Source organism: Coenobita brevimanus, chromosome 92, assembly GCF_032717465.1.
Source record: "Coenobita brevimanus isolate Jiangsu-jjx chromosome 92, ASM3271746v2, whole genome shotgun sequence".
Classification (NCBI taxonomy): Eukaryota; Metazoa; Arthropoda; class Malacostraca; order Decapoda; family Coenobitidae; genus Coenobita; species Coenobita brevimanus.
The window spans coordinates 15,758,250-15,784,194 of record NC_137045.1 but is presented as its reverse complement, the minus strand read 5'-3'; positions in this window follow the sequence as shown (position 1 = coordinate 15,784,194).

Here is a 25,945-nt window from a genome sequence, read left to right as displayed (position 1 = left end):
TAAGACAGGTCAGGGGTGATTAAGACAGGTCAGGGGGTGATTAAGAAACAAAGTATTAACATCTGAAGCCTGAAGTAAATCTAATGGAGGCAGCGGATATAATAAAGAATGAATAATAATAATAATAATAATAATAATAATAACAGTAATACTAAATAGAAAGGACCCAGAGAGTGCATACCTCCGCCAATGCCATTGCAGTTAAAAAGGATCCGGATCCGGACCCGCCCCCAAATTTAATCAATTCTTTCTTGGTCCATGGCCCTCCTTTCCACAATGTTTCATTGAAATTCATTGTGAACTTTTGGAGATATTGTGCGGGATACTCCGGATCCAGATCCAGATCCGGCCAAAAATTTTATTCATTTCTTCCTTGACCCATGGCCAACGCTTCCACAAAGTTTCATCAAAATCCGTTCATAACTTTTTGAGTAATCCTTCTAACAGTCAGACAAACAAACCAACGCTGGCTAAAACGTAACCTCCATGGCGGTGGTAATAATAATCGTATCATTTATGGTATCGTACAGTTTATAAAGGCACCAACATGCCTCATGCGTCGGCCTTGGTCACCTATGACGGTTCGCCACGCTGCTCGATTTCTGGCAGCCTCCCTCCTCAGTCCCATATCCCTGAGGTCACACTTTGTCCTAGTAATAATAATAATAATAATAATAATAATAAGAAGAAGAAGAAGAAGAAGAAGAAGAAAAAGAAGAATGAGTAATAATAAATGAGTAATAAATCGTCGTGATAATGAAAGGAACAAAAGAATATTGCGTAACTACTTCCGCTGAATAAAATCGCCTGGTGGTATAGTCTGTTTGATTGACCTGTGCAGCTGAGATGTATGGGGCAAGTAAGGTGTGTTTGATTCGCTGCTGCTGATTGGCCGCCGATGATGTCATTGAAGTAAATGCAGGCATGTATTGTAGTGCAACTTGCAGACGTGGGTGTACACCGTGGGTGGATATTATAGTGCAACAAGCGGACGTGGGTGTACAACGTGGGTGGATAATGTAGTCTAAACGTCACTTATCGTTTTATAAAACTTTATAATCAACTTTAATTTTCTTTGATAACCGTAAACTTTTAAAGCTAATTTTGACCTCTTTATAATCAACTTTAATTTTCTTTGACAACAGTAAACTTTTAAAGCTAATTTTGATCTCTTTAGCTTCGGAAATTATTCCATATTTAACCTGCCTGCTTATACTGCAGGCAGTTGAAAATTACGAATAAATATATGTTAAAATAAGAAGAGCTGTATATTTACATCATCGGCGGCCAATCAGCAGCCGCGAATCAAACACACCCTGCTCGCCCCATACATCTCAGCCGCACAGGGCACTCAAATAGTTTTTTTTTTTTTTTTTTTTAGCAATAATATATCTGAGAATAAGTCACTGAAGGAAAGGTGTTAAACCAAGTTAGCAAGAAAAAACTGAAAGAAAAATAGAGGAAGAGTTTACATCATCCATGTTTTTCCCTTTTGCCTTTTTTCCTCTCTTTCGTTCTTCATTCCGAAAAGGAGAGTATGTTTTCACCCCTGTTTGTTTATGTGTTTGTCTGTTAACAGGAATATTCAAAATCTAAAAGAGAGATTTGGACCAAACTTGGTGGGTAGGTGGCCCATGTCCCTGGGAACAATCGATTAACACTGGGGACCAATCCGGATCGTATTTCTTATTCTGGAAGCGGAACACACATTTTGCGAAACCCTAATCATTGTAGAGGAAACCTGACCTATTATGAAGAGTGGTTTGGTGGTTACGGTGCCCTTGTTGGAGAGAGGCGCTCCACTGAGTGCCCCTCTAGTTCTTTCTGTATTTCTCTCATCCTTTCCCTTTTTCTCATTTCTTATCTGTCTCTCCATTTTCCTCTTTCGTTCTGTATTTCATCTTTTCCGCTTTTTCTTATTTTTTTTTTTTTTTTTTTTTTTTTTTTTTTTTTTTGAGAGGGTGGAGAGAGGGGGGGAGGCTGTGGTAAGTTAGTTGTATTGGGCAGAGACTTTCTGTGTTGGGGATAAAAGTTTGGTAAATGAGAGATTGCAGCAAAGGAGGAGGAGGAAGAGGACTGTGTGTGTGTGTGTGTGTGTGTGTGTGTGTGTGTGTGTGTGCGCGTAGGATGGGAGTGTGGGTGTAGAAATGGTGGTGGGGAAATGTGTGGGGTGTGGATGAGAGTGTGAGTATGGTGGTGTTGAGGTGTGTGTGTGTGGAGGAGGGGAACTATATCAATAAATCAGCACACACACACACACACACACACACACACACACACACACACACACACACACACACACACACACACACACACACACACACAACTAAATCAGTCGTCCATTTCCTCCTTACCATACCTTTATTGTCATTCCCCTCACAAGAATGCGCCATAAATAATCAGTCAGTCAGTCAGTCTATCTGTTTATAGCCAGACGCCATAATCCCGTGAAGGGTGGCCGTTTGACACTGAGTTGTTTTACGGGGAGGTGCACTAACCCTCCGTCAACCCTCTTGTTGACACATAGTAGGGAACACGTATGTATTTGTTATATGGTTACCCTCCATATTTGTAATTGGTTTCCTGGCCTGTAGGAAACCATTTTGCCTGTCACCTAATGTAAAGCCACCTGAAAAGGAAGAGTAGTAATAAGAAGTGACAGGAAAGGTGGAAGAAATAAGAAGAGAAAAGGGCAGACACAGGAAAAGCATGATAGAGGTTAAGGAAGAAGTAGGTAGCACTACAACAAGTGAGTGGATGATGGTCGCCACCATCTACCAAGTCATAAATAAATACACTTTAAAATACATAATTTACTCATACACTCTCCCTTTTTTTTTTTTTTTTTTTTTTTCCTCCAGTGAGTATGGCAGTAACATAAATTTTGAAAATGAATACGTAAAATACAGCTCCCTCCCCCGAAAAAAAAAAGAAAGTCTGGATATCCAAAATTCATACCAATTTCAAGCACGTCTCACCTGGATGCCTGCTCTCGTAATATTAAAAATGGACAGGTGTAAATGTTCACATGTATCTGAGTCATAGGTGAGAGAATAATTAAAGGGTTTGCCTGGGAGTATACGGTATATTTATTCTTAGGATTCTCCCAAGCTCCTTCTCCTTAGCGATTTATTTGGCGCATTGCACGTAATATTCTCATGTGTAAAAGTGTTCTACATACCTGCTACATTTGAATATTCTCTTGCATTTTTCTCTATACAGCAGCTTTAGTATTTCTCTTCATAATACCGGTTTCCATATAACATTTTAATTAGTCACTTGTATAATATAATTTTACCATATAACACTGTATTAATATCCCCATGTATAAATATGTAAAAATTTAGACAGTTTGCATAAATTATAAGCCCAAATATTTGTCAACTATATGCAAAGATTTATAGGTAAGGAAGAAGTCCCTTATGAAGTCGACAGGAAAATGGTCCCAGGCTAATATCTAACCCCTTCAATTCGAAAAAAAAAAAAAAAAAAATTCCCTCCAGAGCATAAGAAAATCACCTGGAGTTGCCAAGAATATAGTACAAAAGGCGTCCTCGGGGTGAATGGGTGAGGTCCACAATACGTTACTCAAAAATTCTCTCTCAATGCTCCACTCCTACCTTTAAAACTGATTTGCCATTTTTTCCCCAGTTCACAGTACCAGTTATATGGAGAAAGTTGGGATCATTTAGTAAAGCTACGTATGGTTTTGTTGACAACCCACCTACCACAACTACCACGGCCACCACCCAACTACCACAGATCCCTTACAATTACCATACCTTACACAAGTACCACACATCTACGCCACAACTACAGTAGCCTCCACAACAGCCACATTCATGATATAACAACCACGACTGCTACACTACCGCACAGCCACCAGGTAACAGCCACAGCTACCATACAACTCCCACGTCCACCATACCGCCACAGTCACCACATACCCCCCACCGCCACAGTCACCACACCACAGCACAACCACAATCACCACACTGCCACAAACGCCACATCCACCACACTACCACAATCACCACATCCACCACACTATCACAATAACCACATCAGCACACTGCCACAACCACCACATCCACCACACTACCACAGTCACCACACAATTACCACAGCCACCACACTGCCACAAGCCTCACATCCACGGTACTGCCACAATCACCACACAACCAATCGCCAGGCGGTTGGGGCGAGCGTAATCCCGTGGCATCGTCCCTGTTAGCGAGTGAATCCTGTAATGCGGCCACCTCAACATGCACTCAGCACACTTCGCTCGCACCTCTCTGTACTGTCCCTTGCACCTCTCGCACCTTAAAACACATTTGCACCTCACAACTCTACCTCTCACACCTTAGTACACTCTCTTGCGTCTCACAGCCCTACCTCTCGCACCTTAACATACTCATGCACCTCACAACCCTACCTCTAGCACCTCAACACACGCCACACACATCTCATGCACAGCAACACAAACCCCACACTACTTTCCACACACCGTATCATACTCTGCTCCCACAAATCCCAGCACATCCTCACACATCACTCACGCACTTCGCCACTCACGCAGCACCCGTCTGACCACACACTTTCACCTCATTTCTGTGCAGCTTTTCTAGTGTAAATATTAACTGGTGCTTTCTTGCCTCTTGCGACTGGTCAGATCAGGCGCTGTCCACTTCAGTCTATTTCTTCCCCCTGCCTGTGACCTCCAGTCTTTTACAGGCGTCTCGAAATGAACGGATCTTGAATTTGGTATTTTTCTTGTTCAGCTTTTTTCTTTCTTTTTTTTGTTTTGTTCTTTTTTTAGGGTCATGGCAAGTAGACAGCCTCCGTATTTGCCAGACAGTCTTAAAGTAGCCAAAACCACCACATCACCACAGCCACATCTACCTCACCACCACATCATCACAGCCACATCTACTTTACCACCACATCACCACAGCCACATCTACTTTACCACCACATCACCACTGCCACATCTACCTCACCACCACATCACCTCAGCCACATCTACCTCACCACCACCACCGCAGCCACATTTACCTCACCACCACATCACCACAGCCACATCTACCTCACCACCACATCACCACAGCTACATCTACCTTATCACCACCACCACAGCCACATCTACCTCACCACCACCACCACAGCCACATCTACCTCACCACCACAGCCATATCTACCTCACCACCACATCACCACAGCTACACCTACCTCACCATCACATCACCAGACAGTATTACCACAACCAGTAGATAACCGCCACAGCCACACCTACCACCACAACCACCATACTGCCACCACACAACCACTACCACATCATCAAAAAAACACCACATCTGTACACAACACACCACAACCACAGCCACAACAGCTGCCACACTACCGCCATATCACCACCACACGACAGTCACACCACAACCACAGCCACAACAGCAGCCACACCACCGCCACATCACCACCACACGACAGTCACACCACAACCATAGCCACAACAGCAGCCACACCACCGCCACATCATTACAGCACAACCACCACATCTCCACCACACCGCACCACCACAGCACCAATCCCGGGCGGCTGTAGCGAGCGTAATCTTCCGGCAGTGTCCCTGTTAGTGAGTGAATCCCGTAATATGGCCACCTCAACGCACCCACCAACACACACTCTCACGCACCCTAACACACCCAATACACCTCTTTCCAGCACCTCACAGCTCCCTAACGCACTCTCTCGCTTCTCTCATGCACGTCCCAACACACTCACGCACCCTAACACACCCAGTACACCTCTTTCAAGCACATCACAGCTCTCTAACGCACTCTCTCGCTGCTCTCATAAACGTCCACATACCCCTGTTCCATCTCACCAAACACTCCTAACATCTCTTGAGCTTCAACACACTCACCAACACACTCATGCACCTAAGCACACACTCTTCTTCACCTTAAAGCTCTCTCGCCGTTTTATCACACTTTAATGCACCCCCACACACTCCGTCATGCATTTACTGTATAGCCCTTTCGCTCCTGAACGCACTCTATTGTCATTTTCTTGCATCTCGGTACTCCCCCCACACACACTCAGTTATACCCCAGTCTAGCATGGGCCTCAGCGCAACCCAACACACTCTCACGCACCTCAAATCATTCCCTCATGCATCGTAACGCACCCCACGCCATTTCCCACTTACCATCGTACGCACTGTCTTGTACAACGCATATCTCCCCGCACTCTGTCATACCTCACCTTACCCTGTATCACTCTCACGCACCTCACCGTACTCAGCAACACACACACACACACACACACACACACACACACACACACACACACACACACACACACACACACACACACACACACACACACACACACACACACACACACACACACACACACACACACACACACTTTTGCACACCCACGCACTGCACGTCCACACCTGAGCATCTCATCCAATACTCACACACTCATGCATCTCCACACACTCTCTCATGCATGCAACACCGATATTTCACACTCTACAACCCACATCTTACACACTCTCACGCCTACACCCATTTGTAGCAACTCACAGCATACTTTTACACACACACACACACACACACACACACACACACTCTGCAAATACCCTCCCAGTCTTCCCAACCCCAGTCCCTCAACCAAACTACTTCCCCATCCCAACCAGCCTTTCCCCAACCCCCCCCCTTAGTCCCCCATCCTAACTCTCTCTCTCCCCACAGTCCCCCACACATCCCAATACCCCAAGCACATACTCCCCAACTCCCCAACCCACTCCTAATCCCCCTAGTTAACGTTCACCCTTCCCAAACTCCCCAAGCACTCCCCCCAAACTCCCCCACTCAGAAAAGTTGGTGTTGAAGGGGGGGTGGGTAATTTGATCAGGGGAGATGCTGCTATTAAGCCAAGCCTCTGGGGGTAAACATTTCTTGAGAGAGAGAGAGAGAGAGAGAGAGAGAGAGAGAATCGTCTGGAGATAGGAAGCGAGGAGTAGAGAAAGACATATGGTCATCAGTGGGTTTTTAAAAATGTAGTTACCGATACACAGTACACCCGCGAACATCCCTACATCCTTCTATGAGCACTTCTTCGTGACGAGCATCATATTCTAGAGTTAATCTGCCTCATCGACTCGGCGTTCAAGATGGGGACGTTGCAATTTTAGGCTAAGTTAGAGTAAGAAGAGGATTCCAATTTTCCCTGTGGTCATATGGACAGCCACGTTCAGTAGTCCTCTTACACTCTTTCTCTCTCTCTCTCTCTCTCTCTCTCTCAGGCACAACTGTTCCTCTCTTCTTCCTTTCTCTCTCCTCTCTCTCTCTCTCTCCTCTCCCTCTCTTCGTCCTTTCTCTATCCTCTCCCACTCTTCGTCCTTTCTCTCTTTCTCCCTCTCTTCATGTTTCCTCTCAGTATATTGTCCAATTGGTCTAAAAAATGGCAAATGGAATTTAATGTTGAAAAATGTAAAGTACTTAGTGTTGGCATAATATAACACAATACTATATGTAACTACTGTATATAGCTGTAGGTAACAATATGTAGAACAGGTAGTTATGTCTGATTCCTCCAGAAAGAGTTAAAGAACACATCCCCTTGCCTAGACGAACCAGGAATGTCAGTTCATACAGTTTATATCCACAACCCTTGTTGTCCCAGACCATCAACAGATCTTAAGCCATACGATGTATCTCAAACTTCCTCATAGGCCAGACGAACAAGAATTTCATGACGTATTCAAACACGTGGAGTAACCAGCCCTAACCAGTTAGTCCATGTGATAGGAAATTTACCGCACACATCCTCCCCATGCTCTATATAATATCGGAGAGATTCCCTTCAGATCAGAAGGTTGTTACAGAGAGAAAGGGGAGAGAAGGCTGGTGAGAAGGTCCAACGTTAGTATCACGCACAACTAAACTGTAGCTCATCTTTTTTTATAACTTTGTGCAATAAACCTTGTAACCCGAGAGTGCTGTAACTCATCTCGTTGAAACTACGTCTCACTACTTAATTCTGGCTGAGCTTTATGATCCATAATCAAGTGCCCTATCTCATTACAAGTACCTAAAACTACGCAGTCGAGATTGGTGGCCAGACAACTTTCTCTGTATACTTACACCCCTCAGCTACGTCTACTTACATTAGCGTAGGCAAGACCATTGGGATACTGAATACAACTTAGATAACAAAGAAAGTAGTAAATCGGAATGCGAGAACGATCTAGGAATTATAGTTAGTAAAAACCTCAAACCAAGGCATCAGTGTATTAATGCGAGAAATAAAGCAAATAGGGTCCTAGGATTTATTTTGCGAAGCGTGAGCAATAGGACATCTAAAGTAATACTGCAACTTTATCTAGCATTAGTAAGGCCACATTTAGACCACGCCGTGCAGTTTTGGTGTCCTGACAAATTCTTTAGAAAATGTACAGAAGAATGACAAAAATGATACATGATGTTCGGAAGCTTTCATATGGAGACAGACTAAAGACTAAATCTGCACCACTAGAGAGGCGTAGAGTAAGGGGAGACTTAATTGAGGTGTTTAAGTGGATGAAGGGAATAAATAAGGGAGATATTGGCAAGGTAGCCTATATACTTAAAGCGACCATACAGGAAAGAACTAGATGTAATTGTTTCAAACTAGATAAATTCCGTTTTATGAAGGAAGTAGGTAGAAACTGGTTTGGCAATAGAGTAGTAGATGAAAGGAATAAGCTGCCTGGTGATGTAGTTGCTGCCCCGTTCATTGAGAGTTTCAAGCATAGGCTAGATAACCATATGAAAAATAAGGGGTGGATATTAAAAAAAAAGTCTCATAACTGGTACTAATGCATACTTTTTCCTTTTCAAGTTACACTATGATAGTCTCTTTTTCTTTTTCACACTTTCTTATAAAATGTCCACGCCAGTTTTTCTATACTGCGTGGTGTTCCTTCTGACCTTTTCCTGCCGGCTTCGGCTGGAGGGTTTGGAGGGCGGGGGAGAGCCTTCTACTTTGCTATCCTTATCTCATTCTAGTAGTTCAGTAACTCTTCTAGGAGCTGCCTAGCATGGGCCAACCGGCCTACTGCAGTTATCCTCGCTTCTCATGTTCTTATGTTCTCTCTTCACTTCCTGTCTTCCACTTTCCTCTCTCTTCTCCCCCTCTCTTCTTCCTTCCTTTATCTCTCCATCTGCTCGTCCTCCCTCATTCTTCTCTCCCACTCTTCTTCCTCTCTCTTCTCTTTCACTCTTTCTCATACCTTTCACTTCTCTCCCACCTTCCTCTCTTCTCTCCCTCTCTCTTCGTTCCCTCTCTCCCTCCTTCCACTCACCTCTCGTCCGCCTTCCTCACTCTTCTCTCCCTCTCTTCCTCCTTCCTCTCTCCTCTCTCCCTCCTTCCTCACTTCTCTCTCCCTTTCTCCTCATTCTTCCTTCTCTCTCCCCCTCCTTCCTCACTCTTCTCTCCCTCTGTTCCGCCTTTCCCTCTCCACTTTTCCTCCTTCCTCACTCTTCTCTCCCTCCTTCCTCACTTATCTCCTCCTCTCTCCTCATTCTTCTTTTCCTTTCTTCTTCCTTCCTCACTCTTCTCTCCCTCTCTCTCTCCTTCCTCACTCTTCTCTCCCTCTCTCTCTCCTTCCTCACTCTTCTCACCCTCTCCTCATTCTTCCCTCCCCTCTCTCCCACGTTCCTCACTCTGCTCTCCCTTTCTTCATCCTTTCTTTCTCCTCTCGCCCTCTCTTCCTCCTCTCTCTTCTCCTGTCTCCCTTTCGCATATTCACTCTCATCTCGGGCATTCCTTCCTTTACGTCCCTCCTTTATGCAGCGTTTATTCCTCTCTCCGCTCCTCCTCTTTTATTCCTCTTTTCCTTCACACACTTATCTCCTTCTCCTTCACGCTTCTCTCTCTCTTTCTTCACACTTTCCTCTCTTGTATCTCATTCCATTTTCCTTCCCTTTACTTTCTTTTTCAGTTCCTAATGAGTTAGTGAAGAGGGTGATGCAGAGGAAGATGTGGGAAATATTGCAAGAAATTCTGAGATGGTTTGGGTATGGAGAGAGAGAGAGAAAGAGAGAGAGAGAGAGAGAGAGAGAGGGAGGGATGAAGATGATGAGGGAGAGGAAGGGAACAAGGGAGGGGGATGGAGGTGAAGTGAGTGAAGATGATGACGTACAGGAAAAGAAAGGATGGGGGAAAGCGTGAAAGAGAAGGAATGTGAAGGAGGGAGGGAGGAAGATGATAACAGGGAGAAAGGACTGAAGAAAAAGAAGGCTTGGAGGGAGGAGGAGGAGGAGGAGGAGGAAGAAGAAGATTAAAAGAAAAAAAGGAGGAAAGCTTAGCATCAACTCTTATCAGCTGCAGAAGGGTCGTTGAGGCAGATAATTAATTTTGCTAAGTCCCATCCTTCTCCTAAAATAAGATATACAACAGTCGAATTTTTCCTCCAAGTCCCCATTTTTACTGCCGGGTGAACAGGGACGTGAGGTGGGAGCAGAATTTGTCTAACAGCCTGACCAGTTGTACAGTTGCGAGCTATGTAGGGTAAGGTAGGGTAGGGTAGGTATTGTAGGTGGGGTAGGGTAGGGTAGGGTAAGGTAAGGTAAGGTAGGGTAGGGTAGGTTAGGGTTGGATAGGGTAGGGTAGGGTGAGGCAGCCCGTAGTGTAGTGGGGAATGTAAGAGATGTTGGGGAAGTGGGAATGGGTGAGTAAGGTGAGGTGGAGTAGAGTGGTGGGGTGATGCAAGGACTAGGTTGTGGTGGTGGTGATGAGGTTTGGTGGGATCGGGTAGGGAAGGTGAGATTAAGGTGGGGGTGAAGGAGTGGGAGAGGAGAGGGCCAGAGTGAGGTTGAGTGGGGTAGGGTTGGGTATGGTAGGGTGGTGATGGTAAGGTAAGGAGTGAGGTGGAGGTCGTAAGTGAGGTTCGATAGGGTGGGGTAAGATAGGGGAAGGGTAGGGGTGGTGGAGATGGCGGGGGGGGAGGGGTAGGCAGTAAAGTAAGAGGCTGTACCATAAAAACCAAGAAGCGGCCTCCGTGTGGCTCTATGGGGGACGGTCAAGACGCCAATCTTAGATGTTCAGTGAAGATTTTGTTTACTTCAGAATATGTGTATGTCTTTATCTTTTTTGCTGTCTGTCTGTCTCTCTACGTACCTGACTGTCTGTTTATCTATCTGTATCTATCTACTTGTATGTCTGCCTGGCTGTTCTGTCTATATCTGTATATTTATCTATTGATCTATATGTCTTTCTGTTCTTGTCTCTGTTTCTCTATCTATATATTATATATCTATTATGTCTGTATATGTGTATGTGTGTCTACAAGTATACACCAAAAAAGCAGAATATATGCACACACACATACGTTTTATTTTATTTATTTACCTGCTAAATATATAACGTATCTTTGGACACATGCAGACACGCTACACATTTCACGCATATATATACAAAAATCGCGTTCAAATTCATTAAGATATTCGCTAGTTTCGCCAAAATGTACAGATCTCCATAAGGCAGAAATATGGATAGGAATGCATATGAATTTCGTCCGTAAATACCCACTTCACCACTGCCTTAGTACACTACAGTCTCACCCTGTCTGTCTGTCTGTCTGTCTGTCTGTCTGTCTCTCTCTCTCTCTCTCTCTCTCTCTCTCTCGTGATTGTCTTAATGTGCAGTCGAGAGGTATAAATCTCTCTTTACCTTCTCTCTCTCTCTCTCTCTCTCTCTCTCTCTCTGCAGTCGAGAGGTATAAATCTATCTTTACCTTCTCTCTCGTCTCTCTCTCTCTCTCTCTCTCTCTCTCAGCTAAGCCGCTCAACAAGTTTCGAACCCTGACCGTCAAGAGGAGAGCTTAATACTTCCCAGGAGAGAGAAATATTAACTTACCTTGAGAAGACGAGGAGGAAGAAGGAGAGGAAGATCTAGTGTCCACCCTTTGAATTCACCTTTTGACTTCCTTCTTGACTTCTTGAATCCTCCCCCTCTCTCTCTTTCACTAGTCTCCGCACGCTCACCCCAAAACTCTCTCCCTCTTTCACACTTTCTCTGTAGTTAAAGATATCTCACTTCTCACTTCAATATTCCCCCATTTTGCTTGGTTTAGGAGTACGGGGAAACGTGAACCCAGGACACACTAGCCGCACCACCCCTCGGATTTCAACCCCTGCCCCCCCAGCGGTGCCAGAAAGGGGGCCACGGGAGCCTAAGAGTGCCAAGACCGGGGATTGAACGCGGTGGCACTGTCTCTCGCACGGTGTCAACTGAACCACTGACTGCCCTCACTCTCACTCGGCCCCCCTCCGCTCTCTCTCTCTCTCTCTCTCTCTCTCTCTCTCTCTCTCTCTCTCTCTCCATTGGTTTTCCTCTCTTTTCTTCACCTCTCTTCTTCACATGTCTGCTTTTGTCCTCCTTCTCTCTCAGTTTCCCGTCTCTGTACCTTCGCGCACTCTGACTTCTGACCTCTCTTCCTCTCTCTCTCTCTTGTCTTTCTCTCTTTTTTTCTCTCTCTCTCTTTTCATTTACGCCGCCCTTCTTGTTTTACTTTTTTTTCTCTTAATAGGTCCTCCTCCTCCTCCTCCTCCTCCTCCTCTCTTAGTTTTCTCTCCTTTCCTCTTCTTCAGTTAAATTTCTTCCTACTCTCGCTTCTTAGCTCTCTCTCTCTCTCTCTCTCTCTCTCTCTCTCTCTCTCTCTCTCTCTCTCTCTCTCTCTCTCTCTCTCTCCCCCCATTCATCTTATTGGCTCCCTCTTCCCCCATTCATCTTACCAACATTCTCTTATCCCATTAATCTTCCACTCTCTTTCTCTCTCACTCTCTTTCTCTCACTATTTTCCCATTTTTCTTCCAGGCTTTCTTCTCACATCCTCCCTGCAGTTTCTCTCTCTCTCTCTCTCTCTCTCTCTCTCTCTCTCTCTCTCTCACACACACACACACACACACACACACACACACACACACACACACACACACACACACACACACACACACACACACACACACACACAGTCACCCCTTTCTGTAATCCAGGCTCAAGGTGTCTATATTTATCCTCCTGTTTCTTATTTTTGTCTTACTGGCTTCCTCATTCTTTTCTTTTAATCTTGTCTCTTTTCTTATCCTTTTGCTCCTTTTCAGATTTATTCGAATGTTTTTTTTTTCTCTACGTCATGTCTGTGTTTTTCTGTTCTTATCGTTCGCTTTGTTTCCTTTTTATATCGTTTTTTTTTTTTTCTATTTTTTTACATTTTTCCCTTAATTTTCTTGCTATTTTTTTGTCCCTTTTCATTTCTTTTGTGTCTTTTCATTCACGTGGTCATATATTTTTTCCTGCTTGACAGCTCTCTTCTCTTTCAGTAGGTCCTCCTCCTCCTCCTCCTCCTCCTCCTCCTCCTCCTCCTCCTCCTCCTCTGCCTCCTCCTACGAGTCTTCCCCCAAGGAGTCTATTTTCCCCATTTTCCTTCTTCCTCGTCGTGTTGTTTGTCAACCTTGTTCCTCACTAATAGATTCCCCCAGCGCCCTTCCCCTCCCCTTCTCTCTCTCTCTCTCTCTCTCTCTCTACCTTTTTTTTTTTTTTTTAACTTTTTCCTCCCGATCTTGCTCTCAACCACCCAGCCGAGCGAGACAAGAGGAGGATCCTGTCTCTTACTAAACCAAGGTTGCGTTAAGGCGCTTAGAGGTCGGTTGTTTCGTAGATAGATAGATATAAATAGGTAGATAGATAGATAGACAAATAGAGAGAGAAAGAGAGAGAGAGAGAGAGAGAGAGAGAGGGAGGGAGAATGGGGGAGTAAAAAAAATATATACGGTTTTCTTTCCTTGTCAGTTCTGCTTTGCCACAAATTGAAGACAAAACACACACACACACACACACACACACACACACACACACACACACACACACACACACACACACACAGAGTAGGGAAAAAATCTCTGAAGTGTATTTTTCCTTCCCGATTCTACTACGAGAAATTGAAATGCAGGACTCTCGTATTTTTTAAGTGTGTGTGTGTGTGTGTGTGTGTGTGTGTGTGTGTGTGTGTGTGTGTGTGTGTGTGTGTGTGCTTATTCTGACGGATGATTCGCGGGATTTAACTCGGTAATTGCAAACTTTTATCATGTTCCCGGATGCACACTGAACAGGGGGGTAAGAGGGAAGAAGCGGAGTGAGGGGAAAGGGGAAGAGGGGTTGTTGGGATGGGGGAGTGATGGGAGGGGAAGGAGGGAGCTGGGGAGGGGGGAGTGAGGGGGAGGGGAAGGGGGAGTGAGAGGAAGAGGAAGGAGAGAGCTGGGGATCGGGGAGTGAGGGGAAGGGGGAGGTGGTGGTTCAGGGGAAGGGGAAGTGATGGGTAGAGGGAGAAGGGAGCTTATGTGGGGGAGGGGAAGGAGGGAGCTGAGGAGGGGGAGTGAGGGGAAGGGGAGGAAGGAAGGAAAGAGTGGATGTGGGTGGGGATTTGAGGGAAGGGAAGAGAAAAGTGAGTGGGTGTGTGAGTGATGAAGATACGGAGAATGAGTGGGTGTAAAAGAAATAGTGACGATAGAGATATGAAGATTGAATAGCTGGAATGGAAAGAGGCAAGAGCGAAGTGTAGGTGAGTGGGGTGGAAAGAGTGAAGAGAGAGACATGAAGAAGGGAAACTGAAAATAGTGTGGCAGTAAATATGGCTCCTTTATAGTGCCTGCAAAATTGACATGGCATAAAGAGCAAAATTTTAAGGTTTCATGTATATACAGTATATCGCTACTCTTGTGTGTTGTGGGTACGGCTCGGCTTTATCAGTGTCTAACATTCATTATATATTTGTTGAGTGGAATAAAAGCTCCTCGTACTAAAGGGGTAGAAAGTCTCTCTCTCCACTCCTCTCCTCTCTCTTCATCTCACAAGCAATCCCTTCCCATTCCACCTTCATTTTCTCGCTACACACACACATTCACACGCGTGCGCAAACACACACACACACACACACACACACACACACACACACACACACACACACACACACACACACACACACACACACACACTCTCTCTCTCTCTCTCTCTCTCTCTCTCTCTCTCTCTCTCTCTTTCTTTCTCACTCTCTTATTCCCACGTTCCCTCTCTTCATCTTCGTGTTCCCCTCCTCCTCCATTTCCATTCATCATCTCCACCTCCCCAGTCTTACACTTCTTCATTCTCTCTTTCTCTCTTTTTCTTTCTTCTTTCTCTCCATTCTCGTCTCTTCCTCTCTCCTTTCTCTCTTCCTCCTCCCTTCCTCTCTCCTTACTCTCTTCGTTCTCTCTTTCGTCTGTACTCCTTTGTTCTTCTCTTTTTAGTGTTGCGCTTCCGTTTACCTTTGCACTGAATTTTCCACTTCTTCAGTTCTTCCCCTTTGTTATTGTTAGAGAGAGAGAGAGAGAGAGAGAGAGAGAGAGAGAGAGATTCTTTTTCATTTTCTGCCTTGTTTTCTGTGTATAACTTGTGTTCTTTTTGTTCCTCATAGTTTCTTCATCTCTCTCTCTCTCTCTCTCTCTCTCTCTCTCTCTCTCTCTCTCTCTCTCTCTCTCTCTCTCTCTCTCTCAATCTCCATTTATTACATTTCTTAATCATCCTTTCCTTCTGTCTTCCACCTCCCTGTTCTTCATCTTCCCCAAAACCCACATTCTTCTCTTCTCTTCTCATTTCCTTCATACTCATCATTCATAATTTCCTCTTCTTTCCCTCATTTCCTCATACATCCTCCAACATTTCATCCTCACCTCCTCTGTAGCATTTCCTCCACCAGTTTTCTCCATCATCTCCAACACCTTCGTCTCCTTCGTCCCTTTCGCTTCATCTCCATTTATCACATTTTCTCTTAATCTTCTCCTCCTGCTCACTCATCCGCCATCCCATCCCATCCCTCTCACTCCCTCCTCATCCATTTGTCATGCTTTTCTCCTGGTCTTCAACTCTTTCCAGCCCCACACGTCTAGCCTCTTCCTCTCTTCCTCTTCTCAATCCTCCTCCTTCCCTCCTAGCTCCATCCCCTTTCGACCTCTTATGTCACATTTCTTCTCTTTTCGCACCTCCCCCTTCGTCATCTGTTCTCGCTCTCACATCTCCCTTCCTCCGTCTACCACTTTCCCTTTCTTTCCCCTTTCCTCCCTCTCCCCCATTCCCCTCCTCTCCCCTCTCACTCCACTCTTGTTTTCCCTCCTCTTTCCTCTCTCTTCCTCCCCCACCCCCTTCTCTTCTAAGTTCTCCCCCCTCCCCTTCCCCCGTGACGCTGTTGCTCATATACTCCTTTTCCATACCCTTTCCTGTTTTTTTTTTTCTCTTCCTCTCCCCTTCACTAATGTGTCACTTTTTTCCTGCCCCCCCCCCCTCTCTCTCTCTTTCTCTCTCTCTCTCTCTCTCTCTCTCTCTCTCTCTCTCACTCTATCTGTCTATCTATCTGTATCTATCCATTTATCTCTAAATGTGTCTGTCTGTCTGTCTGTATATTTATCTATATATGTCTCTCTCTCTCTCTCTCTCTCTCTCTCTCTCTCTCTCTCTCTCTCTCTCACACACACACACACACACACACACACACACACAGCAATCCATCACCCTGGGAGGAATTACAGGCGAACGGACATACACCGACACACTCGCAGTTTAAGCTGGTGCGGGATAAATCAGGAAAGACGGGGCAGGAGATGGATGGCTGAGGCCTCTCCAAGCAACAAGAGAGAGAGAGAGAGAGAGAGAGAGAGAGAGAGGCAAAAACTAAAATGAAATGGAAAAAAGAAAAGGTGAGGAAAGAGTAAGAGAAGACGAGAGAGAGAGAGAGAGAGAGAGAGAGAGAGAAGGGGGGGAGGTAAGTAAAAGGTGAACACTGGGAAGAAAATTGTAAATATAACGAAGAGGAAAGAGTAAGAGAGAGAGAGAGAGAGAGAGAAGGGGGGGAGGTAAGTAAAAGGTGAACACTGGGAAGAAAATTGTAAATATAACGAAGAGGAAAGAGTAAGAGAGAGAGAGAGAGAGAGAGAGAGAGAGAGAGGGGTGCATGCATAAGGCCGTCACATCAGTCTAATCTCTGTACTACACCTCTCGTAAATCCTCTTTTCTGCGGCTTTTCATCACATTTCGTTTTCATGGGTGTTGTATGTGGAAAGTAAAAATTATATTGCTTAGAGAAATGTAGTGTAGATTGAGCATATATACTTGATTTTTAGCTTTATATCTTCTGTAATAATTATAATGATAATAATAATAATCTATCTATCTATCTATCTATTGCCAGACACCTCAATCCCGTTTGGGGTGGCCACAAACAAATCGCCTCCAAGTCGCCCTCTCCCCCGCCATTTCACTGCCCTGCTCCCAACTCACACCCCCCTCTCTCATATACCTCTCCACCCCATCCCTCTATCTCATCCTCGGCCTCTCCCTCCCTCTTCCCCCCTCCACCTCACTCACATACACTCTCTTCGTCAGTCTTTCACCCTCCATCCTCTCCACATGGCCAAACCACCTCAGTGTGTTCCTCATAACGCTTCCTATCACATCCACATCCACACCACAACGCTCCTTTATATCCTCATTCGTCAGCCTGTCTCTCCATGTGACTCCACAGGCTCCTCTTAAATAACTCATTTCCACTGCTCTCACTCTTGACTTGTGTCCTTCCAACAACGTCCAAGCTTCACTTCCGTACGTTAGAGTTGGTATCAGAATACTGTCATGTAGTAACTTTTTCACTTCCATGCTCACTTCCCTGTTTCTTATCACTGCTTTCAAAGAACCAGCAACCTTTCTTCCCTGCTGTACCCTTTCAAGCACTTCACCCTCCAAACCTCCATCCTTACTCATCACACTGCCCAAGTACTTAAACGTACTCACATTTTCCAATTCCTCACCATCCAACCTCGCTGTACATTCACTGACTTCACCTCTCTCAAAGACCATCATTTTACTCTTCCCTACATTCACCTTTAGATTCCGTTTCTTACACACTCTCCCAGACTCATCCACCAAGCCTTGCAGCTCCCCTTCGTCTTCACTCAAGAACACAGTATCATCTGCAAACAACAGTACAGGGAGTTTCCAAACACTCTCCTCTCTCACCAGGGCCACTTCAACATCCACTACCCTACCTTGTACCTCATTTATTACCCCATCCATGTACAGATTGAACAACCATGGAGACATGACACATCCCTGTTTCAACCCAACTTTCAAAGAGAAAAATTCACTTAGTTCACCATCCACACGCACTGCAGCCTTCACACCATCGTACATACTCTTCACAGCATTCAACAACTTCCCATCTACTCCATATATTCTTAACACTTTCCACAATCCTTGTCTATCCACCCTGTCATATGCTTTCTCCAAATCCATGAAAGCCGCATACAACTTCTTTCCCTTCTCTAGAAACTTTTCCACTAAAGATCTAAGAATGAATATCTGATCTACACAACCTCTTCCCTTCCTAAAGCCTCCCTGTTCTTCTCCAACTAATTTCTCTGTTCTTTCTCTAACTCTGTCAATAAGTATCCTACCGTACACTTTTCCTATTATACTAAGAAGACAAATGCCCCTATGATTACCACACACTTCTTTTTCCCCTTTTCCTTTGTACAAGGGAATAATTATAATAATAATAATGATCTCCCAAATCTCAAAAAGTTAAAAAAATAAAATCCCAAGAGAGAAAAGAAATAGTATTTTTAACTAGCCCTTTTTCAGGTTAACATTTAATCCTTTTCCTATACGCGGTGTCCAATTTCTGGCTGTCTAACTGCTCTCTCTCCTGTCGCTCAAGGAATTTCAAAAGCCCGTGTGCCAAAGCCGGGTAATGAACGATAGCAAAGAGGGAACAACGCGCGGAATGTTGGATATAAGCAATTAAAGTGTCCGACGGCGATACAGCCCTTCTAATTAAGCCGGGAGGTTTTTGTCGCAACCGGGACCGAATAGTTATAAAACTCTACGGACATCGCCACCCGTATTTCGCTGCCAAGTCCTCGCGTTAAGGTTTTGTCTTATTTTGTTCCAGTATTTTTTCTGATTTCTGCTGGGTCGTGTTTTAACTTTTTACGATTACTTTCAAAACTCTACGGAGAATGATATCTGTATTTCACTACCAAGAACTGTTGTAGTATTCTTTTTTTCCGAATTTTTCTGTACTTTTTTTTTTTTTTAATTGCATCATATTTGTACCCATGAAAATCAAATCTCGCACAGTTCTGGGACATCGTCATCCCTGTCTCACTGCCAAGGCTTCGGGAAGGGGAAACTGTATGTCGATTTTTTTTTTTTTTTTTTTTTTTAAATATAAATCATAATTTTTATACATGTCTTTGAGTAATAACTGGCCACATTAATATTCGCAATCTCTCCCCTCCAAAAAATCTACGGTGCGGAATTCGGTACTTGTAATTCAGTACCAAAGCCTTCGATAAGGGTGCGTTCTGTGTAAGGAGGGGTAATTTAGAATGGAATAAATAGGCTTCATTACAAAGTCTGTGGTTTATTATAACTTGAAATTACAATACTTTAAATTTAATGCCACGTGAGGAGAAGTTATTTATATTTCATCTTATAGTAGCTTTTCTGTTCATATATTTTTTTTCTGAATTCTCTGTGATTCCAGGAAGAATTTTTTATAAAGAGCACTATTTTTTTTCTCATTTCTCCTTGGCCCTAGGAAAATTTTTTGATAGAGAGCACCGGGGAAAAATACGTAATAAGCACCCGGCATATTGAGACCCAGCCATTGTGTCTTATTCTATGCGCATTTTGCCACCCGTATTTCATAGTCCCGTAGTTCTTATTAGGCTTCTATTTATACCTCTAATTGAGTTTCCTGGGGTGGCTATATTTTTAGAAAGGATATGTCAAGGTTATGTTATTTTTGTAGGAGTATAGGAGTCTTCTTTCAAACTCTGCTAACTCACCTGAAAATAATTACAGTGGATGTGCAGGGTTACTAGGAAGCTCTGCAAAAATAGAGATGTTTTTCCTGGAGCGGTGGTTATTTTTGTGCGTGATATTTATGTGAAGAAATATTTGTCTTTAGAAGCTCAGGAGATAAGAACGACAGACATACTGTGGGAAAGAACGCCCTCTGCTCATATTTACACACACACACACACACACACACACACACACACACACACACACAGTCTTGGGCCCTCACTTCAAACGAATTAATAAACAGGTCTCCATCGAAATCATGAATGACGCCCGAAGCTTATTAAAATTCCTGCCCTCCCTACCCGTATATTGGGCTGGTTGTGATGGAGGGTGGTGGTGGTGGAGAAGGCAGTGGTGGAGCTAGGGAGGGAGTTGGTGGTGGTGGTGATATTGGTGGTGGTTGTGGAGATGGAAGTGGTGGCGTTAGTGTGGGAGTTAGTGGTGGTGGTGGTGGTGGAGAAGGCAGTGGTGGAGTTAGTGTGGTAGTTGGTGGTGGTGGCGTGAGAGATGGTGGTGGAGATTTAGGGATTGGAGGTAGGGTTGGAAGTTGTTGTGGAGTTAGATGGTGTTGGTGAAAATGAAGATGATGGTGGCAGTGCTGGAGGTAATGTTTTTGTTGTAATTGGTGGTGGTGGTGGTAATAGTGGTGGTGGTAGTGGTGATGATGGTGGTGTTGGGGCTAGATTTGGAGGCTGTGGTGATGGTGACGATATCAGTAGTGGTAATGAAGTCAACGCTGTGTGTAGTAATGGAGGCAGTGGTGGTACAGAAGTGATGGAGATGGCAAAGAAGTGGTGGAGGAGTGCTGGAGGTGCTGTTGGAGGTAGTGTTAGGCGAGGAGTGTTTAAGTTAGTGTTTGAATTAGTGTTTGATATCCCCCAGGCTGTTCGGAGCAAGTTGTGTGGAGGGTGACTGGATTTGAGAGGGAGAGGGTAAGGGAAAAGGCGGACCGTAGTGACGTTTGGTGTATATATAAGTATTTCCCTCGGATTGTTATTCATATTCACAGGACGTATGTGTTTCTTGTGCTGTTCACTTTTTTTCTCTCAGTTTGACTTCACATCTCTGTCTCTCTCTCTCTCTCTGTCTCTCTCTCTCTCTCTCTCTCTCTCTCTCTCTCTCTCTCTCTCTCTCTCTCTCTCTATGTGTCTGTCTATTGCTGTTTCCTTCTCTGCAACTCTGTGTACCTCTCAGAATATAAATTTCGTGTTATTTACGCTTGTTTATACTAGCATTTCACTCACAATTTACTTGAGTTTTTATTCGACCCTTGAGAAGCATCCAAGGCCTTAAAGGTAACTTCTGAATAACTTCAAACCAAATTGGTCTTAGAGTCATTTCGTTTAATTCATCTCGGTATTAGAATTATTTATTTTAATCCGTTTTGTCTTAGTTATTCTTAGCTTAATCTATTTTGTCTCAGTTAGTTTTAGCTTAATCCATTTCGTCTCAGTTATTCTTAGTTTAATCCATTTTTTCTCAGTTAAAAAAGCATAATCCATGTATCTCTGTGTTATTTTTAGTTTCATCCATTCAGTCTTAGTTTTTCTTAATGATTTCGGTCTTAGTTATTTTTCGGTTAATCCATTTTGATCTTAGTAATATTGTTTTAGTTTAATCCAGTCTTATCATCTGTTATATTAAGTTTAAACCCATTTTGATCTCAGAAGTATTTCGTGTTATCTTTTTGACTGTTATATTTTGTTTCATCCATTTTCGCCTTGGCTATATTCCGTTTTCGTTTTTGACCTGATTTGTGCGAGGATAAACTATTTTGATCGTGGATGTATAGTTCGTTTTTTTCCATTTCGTTTCTGTTATATTTTGCTTCATCCATTTTCGCCTTGGCTATGTTTGACTTTTCTTTTTGACCTGATACGTTCGAGGGTAAACTATTTTGATCGTGGCTATGTATTTGGTTTTTCCATTTGGCCTGGTATATGTGAGAGTGGAGTTAGTTAATTTCCCAGCACTCAGGCAAACTCGACGTTCAAAGGAGCTCGTGTAAGGCAGGGCGAGTGCAGGTGTCAGGCGGGCACCAAAATGTAGCCGTAGTTTCCCGGCGATATGACCGTAACTCCGGCTCGTAGCTCGGCCGTGAGTGTGGGAGCGTAAACCTGCCACAACTTCACCGGCCCGACGAGTATTGGCAGCGCCCTGGAATGGAGGACATGGCTGGTCTGGAGAGGCGTATGGATAGGAGGTGGTGTGGATTGAAAGAGCTGCACTTGGGGAAGGAATGGAACAAGAAAAGGATGGGAAGGGGGTTGGAATGAAGGACAACTTTACCTGTCCGACGAGTATTGGCAGCCCCCTGGAATGAAGGACGGGGCTGGACTGCTGGAGGGTTTGAATGGGAGAAACTGTGGATGGAAGAGGTGCATTGAGTCGAAAAAGGGTGAAGTTTAGCTGAAATGGTGGTAGATAGAGTATGGAAAGGGATTTGGAATGGATGGCAGGAACTGGAATGGAGAACATGGCTGGTCTGGAAAGGGGTATGGAAAGGAGGTGTGGATTGAAAATGTTGCATGGTGGAAGGAATGGAACAAAAGGAGGATGGAGAGGGGTTGAACTGAAGGACTTCCTAAAGAAAAAGAGTTGCATGGAATCTAGAAGGGGTTTGGAATGGAAAGGTAATGGAATGGAGGACGTGTAGATGGAAAGGAATGCGTGCGATAACGTAAATTTGCGACAACTTTCTTTGGTACGACGAATATTGACAGCCCGAGGGAAGAGGGGACAAGGGTGGGCTAGAGAGGGGTATGGAAAGGAGGAGGTGTGGCTGGAAGGGGTATATGGAGAAGGAAATTTGAATAAAGAAGGGTATGTGACTGGAAGAGGTGCACGGAATCTGGAAAGAAGTTTGGATAGGGGTAAGTGAAGAGTGGAAAGAATGGAGTGAAGGCATGGAATTGGAAAGGTTGACTTATGACTGGAGTGGAGAGTATGGAAGGGAAAGGGTTAAAATGAATCTGAACAGGAATACATGGATTCTGGAAGGGTGCTGGAAGGAGTGGATGGGATGGATGAAGGTGGCTGGAATGGGGTCTGGAAGCGTAAACCTGCCAAAACTTCACCGATCTGACGACTATTGGCAGCCCGCTGGTATTGGGGACAAGGGTGGTGTGGGGAGGGGTATGGAAAGAGGACGTGTGGATGAAAGAGAGTCATTGAGTCTTTAAGAAGAGGCAAATTTAACTGAAAACGGGGTAAGTGGGGTGTGGAAAGAGATAAGATGTGGGTGACAGAATCTGGAATGGGGGACAAGAGGGGTCTGAAGAGGGGTATGGAAAGTAAGTTTGGATGGAAAAGATTGTGTGAGGAAGGAATGGAATAAGTGGAAGATGGACAGGGGAATGGAAAAGGATGCATGGTGTGTAGGAAGTGTATTGGAAAGGAGGATACAAGATGGAATGAGATGCAACTAGTCTGCAAGGAAGACTGATGAAGGGTGGATAGGAGTCGGAAAGTGGTAAAAAGATGGTCTGGAGATACCTTGGAAATGAGGACGTGTGGCTGGAAGAAGTTTAGCTGAATTTGGAAAGGAGTAAGTGGAGTATGAGAAGGAGGATATGGGCTGGAAAAAGGTGCTAGGGATGTGGATGAGGAGCTGAAAAGAATAATACTGGAACTGGAAGTGGGGATGTGGATGTTCTGGAGAGGGAATGGTTGGGAGGATGTGTAGCTGGAGAGGGAGAGGTGAGTCTGAAAATGAACCATGGAACTAGAAAGGATACACGAGGGAAAGAAAATGCCAAGAAAAGGAGCATGAGTTACTGGAGGTACGACCCAAAAAATGTGATATATATATATATATATATATATATATATATATATATATATATATATATATATGACCTGAAGAGGAGGAAATAGTCTGGAAAGAAATGCGTAGGAGGCAGGAAAGCATACATGAGTGTCAGGAATAGGGACAAAGGTATTCTGAAGAGAGTCTGAAGGTAGGATATATGGCTGGCAAGGATTCACATGGAAGGAAAGAGTCTGGAAGTCGGGCACGGGGTCAGGAAAGGAGTTTGGAAAGAGTTAAGTGGTGTGCGGGAAGGAAACTGGAAAGGAGGCATGGCGCTGGAAAGGGTACGAAGGAAAGATAAGGGAGTGGAAAAGGGTAGACGAATTTTGGAACTGGGACTGGAAACGGATACATGGGGTATAGAAAAGAAGTGAAGAGGGAAAAAAATTACTGAAAAGGGACACATTGAGTTTGTACAAGGAATTAGAGGGGGGAGAACAAACAGAAAAAGAGAATGAAAAAGGAGTACAGGCGGTAGAATAAAAACTGGAAAAAAGTAAATTAAAAAAAAAAAAAAAGGGGGCACACAGAAAACATAATAAAAAAACGAACACAAGAAGCTGGAAAAGGTAATATGGGGACTGAAAAGGTTGACATATGCCTTGGAGAGGGAAAGACGCCTGGATTAAGTGCCAAGAAAGAGGGAAGGAGAGGAAGTTTGAGAGGAGATGGGTGAGAGAGGGATGCAAGCAGCCAAGTAAAGGAAAGGGGAGCTAGGAAAGGGTGAGTCTTTCTCTGGAAGGAAATGTACGAGAATGACAAAGGAGGACGAGGTTCTGAACGACAAGTGCAAAAGTCAACGAGGAAGAGGAAAGAAAGAAAGGATGAAGAAGGGAAAGGAGAGAGAAGAAAGGAAAGGAAAGAAAAGAAGAAAAAAGGAAGGAACGAAGAAAGAAGGGAAGCAAACAAGGAGGGAAGGAAGGAAGAACAAGGATGGGAATGAAGAAAATACGTTTAAAGAATGTATTGAGCAGAAAAATAATGATGCAGGGGGTAGGGAGAGAGCGTAAAGTGTGAGAAAGAGGTATTTAGAACTAGTAGGGGGTATTGGGAAAAGTATTGTGTCCAGAAAATACCAAGTGATTGTCTGGAGGGAGATGCACGACACTGACAAAGAGGGACAAGGTTCTGAACAAGCAGAAAAGACGCGGAAAGAAAGGAAAAGAAAGAAATGAAGGTAAGAAGGAAGGAAGGAGAGACGACAGGAGGAAAGGATAGAAGGAGAGATGACAGGAAGAAAGGAAAGAAAGAAGGAAGGAAGAAAGGAATGGAATGAAAACAGAGAAAAGTGGGCATGAAGGAAGAGGGAGAAAGGAAAGGAAAATACACGAATAAAGGAAGGAAAAAGGAAAGAAGGTAGGGAATTAAGGAACAGAAGACAAAAGGAAAGGAAGGAAGAAAGGAAAGAGGGGAGGAGAGATACGGGGAAACCGCGAGAAACGAAAGGAAACTAAGAAGCAGGGAAAAAGAATGAAAGGGAAGGGAAGTCGAGGAAACAATAAATAAGGTAGGAAGGAAGGTAGAAACGAAGAAGAACGTAGGAAGAGGGAAGGAAGAAAGGAAGAAGAACGTAGGAAGGAGAGTAGGAAGGAAGGAAGAAGAACGTAGGAAGGAAGGAGAACGTAGGAAGGAAGGTAGGAAGGAAGAGGAACTGAAACAAGAAGAAAGCGAGGCATAAAAAGTAGCCAACAGAAACCAGGAAATAAGAGACGAGACGTAAAAGGTTACTAAAGGAAATGAAAGTACGCGGTTAAAACAAACAAAAGAGACAATATTAGGCCAGAGTTTAATATAGGGAGAAAGAGAGCCTAAGTTACTCTCTTGTTAACTCTCTTGTTTAGACATATTTTAAGTCCATCAACCTTTTCAGCACGAGTAAGTCTATTTTTTTTTTATTCTAGTTTTTGGTAGCTGAAAAAATCGAGGGCTGGAGGCAAAATGGAAAAAAGGAACAGTGGGAAAGAGAGAGAGAGAGAGAGAGAGAGAGAGAGAGAGAGAAAGGAAATCGAAAACCAAAAGGGATGAGATAAAGATAAAAAGAGGAGCGAAAAATAGTGGAGAGAATGGGACGAATGTGTGACAAGTTGGGTAGAAAGGGGGCGTCTTAACTGCACCGGGTACGGACTCAAAATTACTCTCTCACCAGTCTAACTTTGTGGTGGTGGTGGGAGGGGGCGGAGAGGA